The 16,382-nt window shown below is 40.4% G+C and overlaps 1 pseudogene; it reads right to left on the reverse strand.

Annotated features, from left to right (window-relative positions):
- Positions 1-1,153: 1,153 nt before the first annotated feature.
- Positions 1,154-1,929, reverse strand: LOC115781364 (uncharacterized; annotated as a pseudogene).
- Positions 1,930-16,382: the final 14,453 nt, after the last annotated feature.

A 16,382-nucleotide genomic window follows, 5' to 3' on the forward strand; every position in this document is an offset into this window, starting at 1 on the left:
TGCCTCAGAGTGCTTCTTGTTACAATCTACAGAGTAAATCCTCTTCAAATCTGATCTGATCTCTGTTCTATTGTGATCTAATTTATCCTTTACTATTACATTTTATTTTGTTCCCTTTGGTTCCTTTTCATAGTTGTGGTGACAAGGTGTGGTTTGTGGTTCAACTGTAGGGGAGGGTTGTTACAGTGGGTTCAGGGGGCTGGCACACCTGGCCGACGTGTGATAATTATTCAAGGATTCTTTATTGTCATTTGCATCATATTTGCATGCAGTGGAATGAAATTCTGTCCTCAGGTCCCAGTGTTGCCCATGTGACAGTTTTAAGTGATTTAAAAGAAGAATAAATATAAGTAACAATAATATAAAGAAAATATATACATATATATACATGTATGCATATATTACACACACAGTATATACACCTGTGTGTGTATACATACACACTTACACATAAACATACTGTACATAGTACTGTAATATGTACTATCTCTACTATCTATATAATATCTTGGATGGTTTTTATACTGCGTTTGATGACTTTAAAATGGACTAGTTCTTACATTATATAGCACTTTTCTACTCTGAGCACTCAAAATGCTTATACAATGCAGTTGCATTCACACAAGCACTTCCATGTGTAGCTAAGCTAAGTGCTTACTGTCTAACATTCACACACATTTATACTCCAACGCTTGCGTCGGAGAGCAACTTGAGGTTCAGTATCTTGCCCAAGGATACTTTGGGATGCAGCCCGGAATCGAACCACCAACCTTCCGATTAGTAGGTGACCTGCTCTACCAACCAAGCCACAGCCACCCCAATAAATGGTCAATTTAGAATCTGTAAGGTGTACATGATTTGTGACTGTGTCTCTAAGCTGTGATGTTTTCATAATCATAATTGGATTCTCAAATCCAAGCTTCGAGGCCCAGTGTCCTGCAGGTTTTAGATGTCTCTGCTTCACCACACCTGAGTCAAATATAGAAGTCATTAGCAGGACTCTGGAGATCTTGTCTGCATAGTGAGGAGGTAATTCAGCCATTTGATTCAGGTGTGTTGGATCAGGAACATATCTAAAACCTGCAGGACACTGGGCCTTGAGGCCTGGATCTAAGAATCCCTGGTCTAAACACAGGCAAATTAAATTAAATGGTCATGGATTCCCAGCAATGGGTTCCACTGAGTCTGGAGGTGCCAATATAACCTTGTGCAGCTCATTCTTATCCTTATCACTGTTGGGAGGTTCTGCTCTGTTGAGCAGCTGATTCTTAGCCTTACAATCACTGGGGGAAGATCCTTCATCCTTTGTGCCACCATTACCTCTGAAACTCGAGATCTTCTTCATGATGGGTTCCCTCTTCCAAATACCCAAACCTGTAAGAATGCCTAAAACAACAATGATGACAATGCCTCCCACAATCAACCCAGTTGAAGATGACTGTGGGCTTTTTCTCCTGGTAGAAAGGATTTTTGAAGGGTTCGCTGTTCTTCTCACTCACCGGGTTCTTCATCACTGAGCTCCTTTTTGTCTCCAGACAGTTCCCACCCTCCATCATCTTTCTTCCAGAAGTAGCTGACAGGCTTAGTGTTAGCAAGGACTCCGTGACATTTAAGTCCACATTTCAGTTGGGTGCATGCCGGCGGCTGTAAATCCACTGTAAGCTGGGGCATGTCTTGGATCTCCATAGTCTGATAAACCTGACTCTGGACCTTGTTGTTGATCTCCACTGAATACACTCCGGTGTTGCCTGTAGTCATGTTGCGGACCACCAACACCCCGGTTGCAGTGTTCAGCTCTGAGCGGACCTTACACTTGCTGTAATACATCAGTTCAATCGAGTCTTTCACCCACTAAGCCCGCAGGTTTTCGTCTGTGATCAGACCACCCTTTGAGAGATAAATAGAGCCTCTCAAAAGCCCAGAGAGCATTTCGTCTTTGCCTGCACTATCACCTGCTGACCTGCTATGGCTGAAACCCCTGGGGGAACTTTGCTTTTTCTCTTTATTTTTTTGGGCTTTGCTGAACTTTTTGTTCAATAAAACAACTGGTAACAACTCTGCTCTTTTTTTTTTTAAAGATCTTTTCCTCAAAGTGTTGATTCCAATTGGAACTAAAAAACCTGGGAAGATAGCTTATCGGCCTAAAAAGGGAGACTTTTTCTCATTAAATTTTTGACCCAACAGACCACCCCACTGGCCAACACTATTTATTAGAGAAACAGAGAGTCCCTGGAATTACGCAGGAATTGCTAAATAAACTATATAGCCAGGTGAAAACGTACTAGAACAGAACCAAGGACAGACAAGTTCATTAAAAAATAATTTAACTGGCCCCGTCAATAGACTAGCAAAATAAAACAGGAAGTGAGTACAGGATCACCCAGCCTCTCCCCCACTCGCTGTCAGCAACAGCTCCCCTGACTCTTAGTGCCTCTGCCCAACATCTGTGTCTCTCCTCTTTCCCGTCTCCTGCTTTTATTGCTGAGCACTTTTCTATCCCTCCCTATGCAGGTTGCGACAATTCTATCAAATCTGACATGGTTTATACCTGAGTCTAAAATGGAGCCTCACCTCTCATCACCAACCTCACCTCTCATCATAGGGGGTTGTGCCACTGCACGTCCCTGTTGATGTTTGGGGCTTTTTGCTTCAACACATTGCTGTGTTAATATTAAAGTTGGTCATAAAATAACACGCCATCTCTTCCACCGAAAAGTCTATGGAGACTAAATGGCATTTGATGCCAAAGTAAAAGCTTAAACTTTACATAATGACATAACACATGCAATATTATGTGGCCTGTAATTTACATGCCATGTCACAATATCAGGTTGCGTTTTCTCCCACCACCTGTAGGGGAGCTCATTTTGGAAATGCTCCTGTGGGTCCTATTTGAAACAAATTACTTTGCATTGGAGAACTTGTTGGTTTTATCTGTTCAGCAGATATTTGTTTACATTTTGCCATCTGTTAATTCCTTAGCATGTGATTTGGTGGCTTCTCTCACTGGCACAGACTGTAAAATAGAAAAGAAACTTCCTGGTTTCTTTCTCCCTCTTCATTTTATGCATGCAGAGATGTGCCTAGCCTAGCACAGTCAACTGTTCTTTACAGTTCACATTAGAGCAGACTTATAGCACTACACTGATTGAGTGATGTATCTGAAGCTGTTTGTGATGTCTCCAGGTGGTCCCTTCTGCCCCACCCCACGCCATCCCCGTTATTGGGGAGTCATTTGAACATGTGATAGTAGACTGTGTAGCTGTTCTCGCCTTCCCGGTACCCAGCACTACACATGAGTTGCATGGATATTTATAGATCCAGTTTTAGACTTTTCACAGATCGTGCTCCTCTTACCAACCTGTGCAGTCCTAAATGTTTATTCCTGTGGAATGATTCCTGCCGGCAAGCATTTGAATGCATTAAAGCTCTTCTCTCCAGCTCTCCTGTTATTGCGGCCCCAGATTTCTCCAAACTATTCAACTTCATGGCCTGAGAAACACAGCACAGTCAGTCATCCTGTTTGCTATTTCTCATGGAAATTGAATAAACACCAAGTCAGGTATTCCACTGCTGAGATTGAGAAAGCGGTTGCAACAGTGTTGTGACTGATGCCCTCTCTAGAGCACAGACTTTTGTGTAAACCTGCCTATGTGGTGTTCATTCTTGTGGGTGGGGGTGTTATGGCTGTGTGCTGTGTTTCTGTGAGCGTGGGATCACTCTGTTCTTTCTCTCTCTCCACAGCAGGGGCTGAATCCAAGGTGTTTCCATTTCCGATTAAGGACACCTCGTATAAAGAGGTGGAGAGGAGATGCCAGAGAGGGAAAAGTGCTGCGAGGCCAGTTCAAGCAGAGTGGTGCTCGTGTGGACATCGTGTTACTCCCGTTGTGGAGGGTGAATTGTCATTTGACAGTTTCATTTAGTGACATCTCTCTCTTTTTTTTTTCCTTGTAGGACTGGTTAGGGTTAGGGTTAGGGGTTAGTGGTTAGTGGTTAGGGTTAGGGGGGCAAAATAGTAATGTGTTGTGACTTTTGAGACCATTATGATTTCATGTTCTCTGTTTGACTGAGCTGATTGTCTTCAGGGTTATTGAGTTTATGTGGTCATACTTATTAAACTAGAAGACCAGCATGTCTTGTATGAGATGACCCATTTGAATGTAATCAGAGAGAAAACAATGATCTCCTTCTGCATTTCTTAATTCATATTCTCAGTCCTGTATGTAGCAGAGTGTCAGTGTAATTAAATGACATTACATATGGACCTGGCACATTAACACAGCCAGAGCTGAGATTCCAGTGGTTAACCACACATATTTACAGCCAGGAGACAAAAGTTGTTGGAACCCAATCCTCGCAAGGCCCTTTGTTAAATATACACATGGATTTTCCCTTTTAACTTTTTTTTTCCAGACTATAGCGTAAACCATCCAACTAAGCAGCATTTGCAAAGGTAGTAAAAAATGCTGTTTACTTTGTATTTGAGGGGAGACATTATGGAGGAAATCTGATGCAGTAAACCATTCTGTAAGTAAAAACTGAAACATTAACTGCCATGAAATGGGCTGTGTGGCAGGCAGAGTGTAGACCCCAATGCAGGACTCAGAAGATGTACGATAAGATATCTTTATTGTCATTGCACAGTACAATGAAATTTTGTTGGAGCCATCCTCCAGGTGCCAAAATAATACAATAGAAATAAGAAATATAAATAAAATCTGATATTTACAGTGAGCAAAGGGAGTGTGAATAGCAAATAAATGGTCTATTTAAAACTGTACGCAAATGTGCTGAAGTTGTGCAGTGGATGTGCAAGGAGGTTCTCTGTTGGGTTTCATATGATCAGTGTTCAGTAGTGTAACAGCTCAGTGGTAAAAGCTGTTTTTCAGTCTTGAGGGGGGTGAAGAGGCAGTGTCCAGGATGTGTGATGTCCCTGATTATGCTGGTGCTCGTGTCAGTTTTAATGAACTGTTGAAAACGCTTAAGCCGCTGTGCTTTGCAAACTGATCCTTTACATATGAGTATATTACAGTTTCTGTGAACTGGAGTGTCTGTGGTGTGGGCAGGAGAAGAGGCTGTGACAGGCTGTCTTTGTACAACACAACATGACAGTAATAAGTAGCTCTTTTGCCTGATAAAACAGTGAAGGTTGTTGCTATCATTTTATGTAAATCTAAAGGTTCTCATAACTACATTACATGCCATCCTTGTAGCTGCCGTGTGCTCAGTACAGTATGCCAAGTTTTTAGAGATTGTGGTTTTCTGTGCAGCTAACTTTAGTTTTGTCTGCTGCAGATCCATCACTCTCTGCCCTGGTCCTGCAGACCACAGGGAAACATCACACATGTATCTGTCAGCTGTAATCACTGCTGAAACATTTCTTGTACAACTTTCTTTAATTTTTGTTAGTTTTTGTTTAATAAGTTCATATATTTGTTTATTCACAAATCGAGTGGTAAAGACACTTACAGAGCTGTTTCTGGTAGGTACTTAGATCTGTGGGTATTAGAAAAAAATACCGTTAACTGGTTCCATAAACAGTGAACAAATGCTCTAATTAAATGCTGATTATCAACTTTTTACAGTTGTGAAAGAAGTCTACTATGGTTATATTGATATACTGATATACTAAAATTCCCCATCCTGGGACTAATAAAGGGATTTCTTATCATATATAAATGCAGTAATACTACAGTATATGTACATTCTGTGAAAATAAAACTTTACTGGAGTAAAAGTACAAATGTTCTGCCTTGAAACATACTTTCAAATATATAATTGTTGAATCAAAGTGCATACCACAGCTGGAGCTCATTTACTGTAGCCAAATCAGACTATAATTTCACAAAAGTAAAACATCACAAAACATTCCTCATATCTAGCAAATGGACTTTTTACTGCCCACCGCCCACCCCCGCCCCCCCTGCCCTCTGGAAGGTACTAGAGGAACCTCCAGACAAAAACCACCAAGTTCAGGAACAGCTTTTTCCCCACAGCTGTCTCCTTAATGACCTCTGCCCTTCGACACCCAAAGATGAGTGTGAAAAGATGCCCAACAGTGAGCATTCCACAGCTGGGCATAAAGACGTGGAGCACAAAAGTGTAGAAAAGTGGGGAAAATAAAAATTGTGTGTGTGGAACCTAGAGTTCTCACGCCCCCTTACTGGGGAGGACTTACGCTGACAGATGCAACTGCTACACTGGCGCCAAAGGTACCCCAGTAAAGGATGACAGACGTGGTGGTGCCAGTGGTTGCAGTGGCAGAAAAGGCTGAGATGCCAATGGTGGACGACCCCCCCAGTTTTTCCTGGATGTATTTGCGGCAACAGCAGAGACTTGCAAGTGGCCAGCAGCGGAGGGGAAGGTGCACATTCTCCCTCTGCTGGTAGGAGTAACCCAGACTATGGCACTCAGTCTGCCTGCTCAGCTGGATGGGATGGGCTACTCCCTCGAGGATAATCACTGACAGTTCTGGAACACCAAGCTGGAGCCAGCTGACCAGGCTTTCACTTATGCCTAGCAAATAAGGTAAGCTGCTGTTCAATGAGCTGTACGAGGAACAATGTCTGTTGGTGACCGAGCAGTTTGTGTGGCTCCTACCTCAGGTGAGGTGTCACCAGCCAGTGAGCCCAAGAGCAGTGGACCACCCTGCTGTTCACCCGGGGGCCAAGGTTATAAAATGATGTCCTCCGTATGCAGTTCAGGGGAAATCAAAGAAAATTTAACTGAAAACTTCATGTTTCTTGAAGGTATGACATCAGAACTTGTGCATTTATGTGTGTTTACATTTTGTGCAGCTACTGGTGACTCAGATGTTTTTTACTCCTGGATAATCTGTGGTCAGTGGCTCCTTCAGATCTTCTCTCTGAGACCATCACATGCCTTAAGGCTACTGTTTGCTGTGATTTGGTGGAATACAAATAAAATTGAATTGAATATATTTCCCATATTTACTCCTGAACACAACTTTCCCCTTTGCCTTTTTAAAGCCAACATACAAACACAAATTATGCATTTCAAATCTCAAAACTGAACCCCGTGGGACATTCTGACAGACACTGGGACATGCCATCAGCTGTAACAGACTGCGGGCCTTAATTATACACTTGGTTTTGTTGTCTAAGAGGGAGCATTTTGATGGGGATGTGACCAGAAATCTAAACAACATTGTTTGGTGAAGTCATCTGTGTTTTTTGGATGCTCTATAGCAACAGCTCATCTATACTTTACAACAGTCCCTTCAAGCAGAGCTGTTTATTTTAGCAAAATACAGTTTTCAGGGTAAGCTAGTTTGCAGCTAAATTTCCCTAAATAACTGAAGACTGATTTACATTAAGACAGAGGAGCCAGAAAGTTCAAAAGAGTTCAGGAACAACAAATGTTACCCCACCATTAAATTGGGAAAATGATAGTCCACAAAAGAAACAGAATAAAAAGAAAAATAGAATATCACACACCAAAACTGAAACACAAGCGTCTTCGATAGGCTCTAGAACACAGCAAGCCATATTATTTATCAATCTGATTAAAAACACACCAAAAGGTACTAACACCAAATCTATTTCTGTGACTTTTTCGCATAGATGAAGAAAGCCTTCATCTAAAGCTGGGGTCATCAGCTATATTTGTCCATGGGCCAGAATTTTTCTCAGGAGACACTGTGAGGGCCACATGCTCTCGTAAAGTAAAATAAAAATTAATATTGTATCCTAAGTAATATATAATCTTTCAAATTTATACTATTTTTAATGATGTGATGTGCAAGTCTTGTACTTACATGTTCTTCTCTGTTACAGTATGTTGACGATTGTTATGGAGACACCGCAATTATGTGCAGCTGTTCTCATTATAGATATAATGAGCATGGGAAACAATAAAATGTTACATGAGAGCAACAAGTTTATCTATGCACAATGTACTTTTCAGAAGCTGTTTTTGTTGTAGATTTTGTTTATCTATAATGAGAACAGCATATAGAAACATGAAGAGTTCAGATGCAAATTTTTCTTAATCTGCCTGGACACTTTTTCATGGTTTTCATGGTTACCATGCTGGTGCAAAGGTGAAAGCTTGGAAGTGGAGATATACACCCTTTCTGCCAACAATCATCATGTGAAATGTCAACTCTCTGCCCAACAAAAGTGATGAGTTGGAGACATTAGTGAAGACTCAGAAAGTATACCATGAGTGCTACTAGAAAAAGATGAGAACAGTATGGACATTAAAAGACAGGTTGATTGTTTTACTGAGTACATCAGCTATTGTAGAGACAGTCATTCCTACGAAGACTGGGCACTGTTTCCACAATGACAAACCCTGGATTTCAAGTGACATAAACCAGAAAGAGGTAGCTGTCAGAGATGGTGGCAAAGTATGGTTCAAACAGGTGCAACATGAGCTGAAGAAGAGACTGAAAATGGCAAAAGTGGAATACAAAAAGAAGATAGAAAGGAATACAGCAACATTCATGAGATATGGAGAGGAATCAGTATGATGTCTGGCTCAACATCCACTTATGGATGATGTGGCAATAGCTAATGAACTCAGTCAGTTCTTCAATAGATTTGACTCTGCGGTCACATCCACTTCCACTGCTGCTCTTTAGTCCACCTTATTCTTCTCAACAAGTGGGCATCTTCTTTTTTTTTTTTTTTTTTTAAAGCCTGTCATGTCTGGTAGATCTTGCAAGCAGAACTGTGATCTGAATGCGTTGTTGTGCCAAACATATTTGCTATTTCAAGATGAGCTCTATAGGTTCTCAATAGGCTCTTCTTGTTGATGTTTTAACCCTTTATTTTATTTATCTGAGTTATTTTTCCACATACTATGTAACAGCCAGAGCTGACAGGCTGAAGAAGAGGAAAATAAAGAGAAGAAAAAGGGAGAGAGAAAGGGAGCAAAAAAAAAAAGGGGGAAAGAGCACAAGTCTATTAATCAGATACTTCATCACTTTAACATATAAAAAATACTATCAATACTTGCAAAAATAAATTTGTGTGTGAAAAACAAAACTAACAAAGCATGTTACGCACACCAACAATTTTGTTGAGAACAAGTGGGCATCTTCACTACTGCTCACACACACACACACACACACACACACACACACACACACACCTGTTCCTCCACCCTTGTCTGTCACAGATACTACGATTCCACCGCCGAGGTGTCATTTCAATGAACTGGCGAAACGCTTAAGGATGGGCCTGCGTTTCCACCGCGCTTTGCGAACTGATCCTTCATGTATGACTGTGGGCAGACACAGAAGGACACAGAAGCCAAAGGGCACAAACGTGGGAGAACGCGCTCCCTTTTCTTGTGCTGCGAACACATTTTACAGTCCAAAACAAACAGCATCTGTGTGCAGCACAGAGGGAAACACAGACAGCGATTACGAGCAAGAAAACAAGTACTCACTTTGTGTCCTTTTATCTGTGATATGATCTGATACAAAGCAGCAAGTTCAGCCGTAGAGCCCAATCTAATTCACAGCTGTGAAAATTTTTCATGTAATGCACACCATGCAGTGAAATAGCGGTAGAAAACTTTACACTGAGACGGCAGAGTCACGCCCTTCTGCCACTTTCGTCACACGTTCTTGGTTCCAGACCAGCTAGCTTGTGGTGCCCGAGTTGAACCCGTTTTTCGGACAAGCACCAAGTGCGTTCGCGGTGGAAAAAACGCTTAACGGGTCAAATACTGGCACTGGCACCAGCACCCGGTAGGTGGAAAAAGGGCCAGAGAGAGAGCTCAGATTGGAGCTAGGAAGACAGTGCTCTGAGAAGGTTGTTGGCCTAGATGGTGTATGTCCAAGGCTGCTTAAGTACTGTGCTGCCCAACTGTGTCAACCTCTCCACAGGATTGTTAACCTTAGTCTACAGTTGGGGCGGGTGCTGCCACTGTGGAAAACATCCTGTATTGTACCGGTAACAAAAATAGTGTCCAGCTAAACTAAATGACTACAGACCAGCGGCCCTTAGATTGCACATCATGAAAACCTTGGAACAGCTGATTTTACACCTCCTGAGACTTGAGGTCAAAGACAAACTTGATCCCCAGCATCATTTACTCCAAACAACACATTGGATTAAAGGATGCTGTCCTCTACCTGCTTCACCAAGCCCTAGCTCATTGCTATGTTCTTGATATGTTCTTTGATTTTTCAAGAGCTTTCAGTACCACCCGGCCAAATATACTCAAAGACAAGTTCACAGAGATGGGTGTGGATTCTTTCTTTGTTTCCTGGATCACACACTACTTGACAAAAAGGCCACAGTTCGTCAGGTCGGGGAATAGTGTTTGTGGGACATTAATGAGCAGCACATGGGCTCAACAGGGGACTTCCCTGGCTTTGTTTCTTTTCACATTGTATGCAGTAGACTTTAAATACAATTCTGAGTCCTGCCACATCCAGAAACACAGATGACAATGACACTTTGGTGTGTATCAGGAATGGACAGGAATCTGCAACGAGGGATCTTGTTAAAACTTTCAGCAATTGGAGTCACAAAAACCACCTTATATTGAACACCACTAAGATGAGGGAAAATATAGTAAATTTCCAAAGATTAAGGCCCCCTCTCCAGCCTGTGAAAGTTTGTGGGGTGGACATAGAGATGGTAACAAAATATAAATATCTAAGTTTACACCAAGATAACAAACTATATGGGTCCCTGAATACAGACGAACTATGCGAAAAGGGGCACAGCCATCTCTTTTTATTAGGAAAACTAGGATCTCTTGACATCTGTAATAACATGCTGAAGATGCTCTTTCAGTCTGTAGTGGCAAGTGTGCTACTCTATGCTGCAGTCTGCTGGGGTTGCAGCATCACAAACAAGGGTGCAAGTAGACTGGACAAACTAGTGAGGAAATCTGGCACTCTTAAGATGTTAGGAGCCATCCTGAACAACTCTGACCACACACTATAACTTCCTTATGGAACAAAAAAACATCAGTACTGGAAGACTCCTCTCAGAAAGTCATTTGTAACCACAGCCAATGAATTTCCCTCTGGGATCAATGAAGTTATTCTTAATCAATACTGCAGTTGAGCTAAAAACAAAACAAAACAAAGCAAAAAAAAAAATATGGTACATGAACACAACTTTCAGATTCAGAATTATATCTTTTTACATAATTGTTTTGAATGTTAAGAACAATGCAAGGTTGACATAGTTGTGTTGGTTCATCGTGCTCGAATCATAGTTGATAACCTCTTTGTCTGCTGTATTACATTTGCTGATTGTGTTTTAAATAACTGATAGAAACCTTGAAATCTGTTTAAAAAATAAGAACTTTTAACAAAGTACAATTCAAGCTATCAGACACAATGAATAGCAATCACCAAAATGCCAAAGTCAGGAAAACTGAAAAACCTACAGATTTCATAATAACTCAAGCCCTATTTGTGTGTGTGTGTGTGTGTGTGTGTGTGTGTGTGTGTGTGTGTGTGTGTGTGTGTAAGGAAACCACATTCCCACAGTGGGTGGAATGTGTGTGTGTGTGTGTGTGTTTGAATTCCTCTGGTCTGGCACTGTGATCCTGGCTGCAGATTTGTTTCCACGACCTCTGCAGATGAAAGGCACACCCTGAACCCAAACAACCCTTTCTTCACATCCTCACCCCCCTCACTCACTTGGTCACCCATGTGCAGAAACCCCAGGGTCCACCGGCTGTGGTGGTCAGAAGCTCCTCATGAACATATGGACTTCATTACAGAAACGGCTATGCTCAGACAGCACGGATCCTTTTGCTGCTTTAATGGCCTCAGCTGTAATGAGGCATTGAGTTGCGTGGGTAGGATTAGATGGCTCAGAGTCTGCCTGGTATCAATTCTTAGCATATGATATATAACAATTTAGGACAAAATGACCTGATTTTCTTTAGAAACATGTACCAGGCACCTACTTCTGTATCCCAACAAGTGATGGACATTAAATTTATTTGTGAAAGACCAGGAACTGACGGCGAGTTTTGTGGTTGGTGGAGATAAAGGAAGTTATTCATTATTCTGCCAGTTGGAACTGTGAATTTTCGCCCCAGAGTGAGTGAAAATTCACAGTTCCAACTGTGAATTTATATGACTGTGAATTCCTATATGAATTTATATAGGAGTTTACAATATTTGCAATATTTGCATGCAGTACTAGCATGCAAATATTGTAAACTCCTATACTGAAGTTTAATTTAGTGGTGGCAGACATGTAAGGCAATGGAGGCAGCTCCCACCCTGGGCAGTACATTCCGGCATAGCACATTCAAGCAAATAAAATGACAAAGGAAAATGATCAGACAAAAAAGGGCAGGTTTTATAACTTTTTTCTTTTTCTTTTTTTAGATTTCCTGCCTTACAGAAAGCCATTGTTTTTAAATTATGAGGACTCCACCCGTTATAAGGCCAATTAGTTCCTGCCCCCTAATTACTGCAGCTTAAATTTTTGGATTGAAACCACTTTTAAATGACAGTTGTTCATGTTAATGGTTAGTCTAATTTGTGTAATCCAACCTACTTTCCACTGCTCCCTAATTCAATTCATTTTATTTCAGTTCAACTTTTGTCATGGTCGGCTGTGTGGAAGGCAGAGAACGGACCCACAAAGCAGGAGTCAGCAGACAAAATGAACTCAAAAAGCAGCTTTATTGTTGAGATCTCACTAAACACAAAACTGTATCGTTACAGGAAGTCAACCTATGATTCCACTTGGTGACACCCACAAGGAGAGACACAGTCACTAGGGAGCTCACTACAAAGAACAGAAGGAAGACTGAGAATATGCACACACAAGGTAACGAGGAAACTAGCAACAAGTGGGAGGTCAGCTGAAACTGATCACAGGTACAGAGACAATAGAAGTAGAAAAAATCAACCACACAAGATTAAGCACTATCAAAATAAAATAGGAAGAGACTGACACTGAGATCAGGACTATGATAAATAAACTTGACACCAGGGCAGAAAGGTAACATACAGAGACAAGACAGAATACAAAAGCCTAATCAAAACTAGAAAACCCCTAAACAAAAACTCAAAACCCTTGAGGAACTTCACAGAGCTGCTTTGTGTTGATGTAGGATCAGGATCTGAGAGGCTGATTAAATTCAGAATCAGACTGACGCTGGTGTGCTTGGACAGTGGCCATGTTTTTACTGACGACAACAACTTCTACACACTGTTAGTCTCTTAATACTATGAAATGAAAAATACTATGAAATATTTTTCTCATCTCTTAGTCTTTCTCATTGACGTGAGCAAATAGTGGTACAACATTTCCATGAATTTTTTTTGTCACTACCAACACCATAATTTCTTTTCTCGCACCATCAGACCGTTTAGCTTTGCCCAAAACGATTGCTTAAGAATCTGGACTACTTTGAAATGATTGTGCTTCATTCAGAAGTATTTTTAATTACTGCAGCACATAAGTTGACAAAACTCTTCAGAGGGAACATTTTGAAAAAAATTGAAAACCTGGCAATTTTCCTTTTTGAATCAGTATTAAAAGTATTTTAATTCCTAAACCTGACAGAGTAGTTCTGTGCTCTCTGAAGTAAGCAGCAATATTATTCACAGCAAAACCAAACCCTCCTGCATATAAAAAGTGGGATTTTTTGCCTTTTGAAAGTCTTACTTTATGTACAAGATCAAGAATTAGAAGATATAAAATTTGTTTGTTTATGTAAATATGCATTCACCCTCGCTTCAGAGATTGTGCAGATGTGGATGAGTGTGTCTTTGTGTGCATTTGTCCCTGTGTGTGTGTGTGTGTGTGTGTGTGTGTGTGTGTGTGTGTGTGTGTGTGTGTGTGTGTGTGTGTGTACATGCATGGCTGGACATGGGTCTGGGGCTCAACCCTGGACTCTGTGCCCAGAGTCGCGGAGGGCCAGGGTTACACCTCCCTCTGCTCCCCACTTGTCTCTGACTCTTAGTCTTGTCCGCCCTAATTGGGAAATTCAAAAACCTGTTTTATTTGTTATTGTCTATGGTCCACCATCCGGCTCTGCTTGAAAGGAAAGCCTCAAATCAGAAGTGCCTGACTCCGTGGTATAATTCCCAAACGCACAGCTTAAAGCAGATAACCCGTAAGCTGGAGAGGGAATGGCATCTCACTAATTTAGAAGATGCTCATTTAGCCTGGAAAAAGAGTTTGTTGATGTATAAAAAAGCCCTCCGTAAAGGACATCTTACTATTCATCATTGATTGAAGAAAGTATGAACAACCCCAGGTTTCTTGTCAGCACTGTAGCCAGGCTGACAAAGAGTCAGAGCTCTGTAGAGCCGAGTATTCTTTTAACTTTAACTAGTAATGATTTTTTTCATAAATAAAATTTTCACCATTAGAGAAAAAGTGAATCATAGCCATCTCAAATACATATATTTATGTTCAGCTACTTTCAGAACTGCTGGTATTTGTTAAGACTCTCTCTCTGATTGATTTTTCTGAGTTAACTTCAATAGTTACTTCCTCCAAACCATCGACATGTTTATTATCATCATCATCATAATTCCTATTGGACTCAAAGAAGACCTACCATTAATTAATGCTTCAATCTTAAATATGATCAATCTGTCTTTATTAGTTGACTATGTACCACAGGCCTTCAAGGTGGCAGTAATTAAACCACTACTTGACCCAGGTGTCTTAGCTAATTATAGGCCAACTGATCATCTGCAGAGGAACGGTTTATTTGAAGAGTTTCAGTCAGGTTTCAGAATTCATCATTCATTTAAACACCTTGAGGAGACTGTTGTAATCTCTCTCACATATATATATATATATATATATATATATATATATATATATATATATATATATATATATATATATATATAAAATTTAATCTAATCAGCACAGAAACAGTATTGGTGAAGGTTGCAAATGATCTTCTGATTGCCTCAGGCAGTGGAATTATCGCTGTGCTTGTCCTGCTAGACCTCAGTGCAGCATTCAGTACTGTTGACCATAATATTTTATTATAGAGATTAGAGGATCCTGTAGGTATTAAAGGCACTGCAGTGGTTTGAATTATATTTATCTAGTAGACTCCATTTTGTTCATGGAAATGGGGAGTCTTCATAACTCACTAAGGTTAATTATAGAGTTCTGCAGGGTTAAAGCTTTTTAGGTCTCATGACATCCACTTGATGTCACAAAAAGCAGGTGAATAATGTGGAAAATCTTTGGTGCAATATCACTAGACATTTTTTGCTTTTCATTTTTCTCTCATCTTAACCTTATCTCTCGTTTGTTGTGCACTAAATTGTTCAAGTACTACTGTTAATTGCCCCATAAATGTGCGTGACATTGAATGTTTTTTTTATACACAATTCCATGATATCATGTTATTTACTCTCACTGAAAACAGTATCACAAATTTTCCGTTCTAGATTCAGACCATCATGTGAGTTGTAACAGTACCAGCAGTTGGGTCCTTCTCTTCTTTTAAACATATTTCCATTGAAAGTACAAAATTATATGTTTTCTAGAGGGTTTATCATTATACTTGTTTTCAGTGAGCTGGAAATGGAGACAGTTTAGTTTGTTTTTTTCCTCATTTGAATGAGTTTGGAAGGTGAGACCATCTAGATCATCAATTGTTGCTGTTTGGACCTAGTAACTGCTTGTGTACACAGGATGTAAATGTTTAGCTGCTTTTCCTCCTCTCCTGTAATCAACAACTGTAGATGACACTGATGGAGAGGCAGTGGAAAGATAACTAGCCAATCGGAGCTGGAGACCCTGAGCTCAGATTGTCTTCATTAACTCCACTGTCTCCATCAGTTTTCTTTATAGTGATGTTGTGACTTCATCCTGAAAAAAAAAACCCTGTTAGAAACGACACTCTTTTTCTGTTAAACTGCTACACACTAATTTTTCTGATTCTTGTCTTTTAATGGATTTGCTGACATTAAGAAACCTTTAGACTGATGCCAGCCAGCTTTGAGTCTCCTCAAAGGTTCATTCCAGTAAGCTGGAGGTCAGAGTTGATTTCTTAAACAGCAAAAAGGTTCACTGACAGGCAGACAAAACTCATGTTTAGTCTCTGCCAGTTGCAGACAAGTTGAACATCCAAAATGACTGCTGACACTGAACTAAAGCTGATTATGGTTATTAGTTCAAGTGCAGGAGCTAACTAAAGTATGAGGTTTTTAAAATTACTGGTGTTTGGTGCTGTGTACTTAACACATATTGAATGATGAACCTCAAGTTTATTTTCTAAAGCAGACATTGGATACATTACTTAAAATAAGTTAAACTCTTTAAATGTGGTTTTGTTGAAACAGTTGAAGGAAACAAACTGCAAACATTGTCTTTTAATTTTATTTTTTTAACTAACTGTACTGATTTTTGTCTATTCTAACATCCTCAGGTTTGTTTGAT

Source organism: Archocentrus centrarchus, chromosome 6 (assembly GCF_007364275.1).
Source record: "Archocentrus centrarchus isolate MPI-CPG fArcCen1 chromosome 6, fArcCen1, whole genome shotgun sequence".
NCBI lineage: Eukaryota > Metazoa > Chordata > Actinopteri > Cichliformes > Cichlidae > Archocentrus > Archocentrus centrarchus.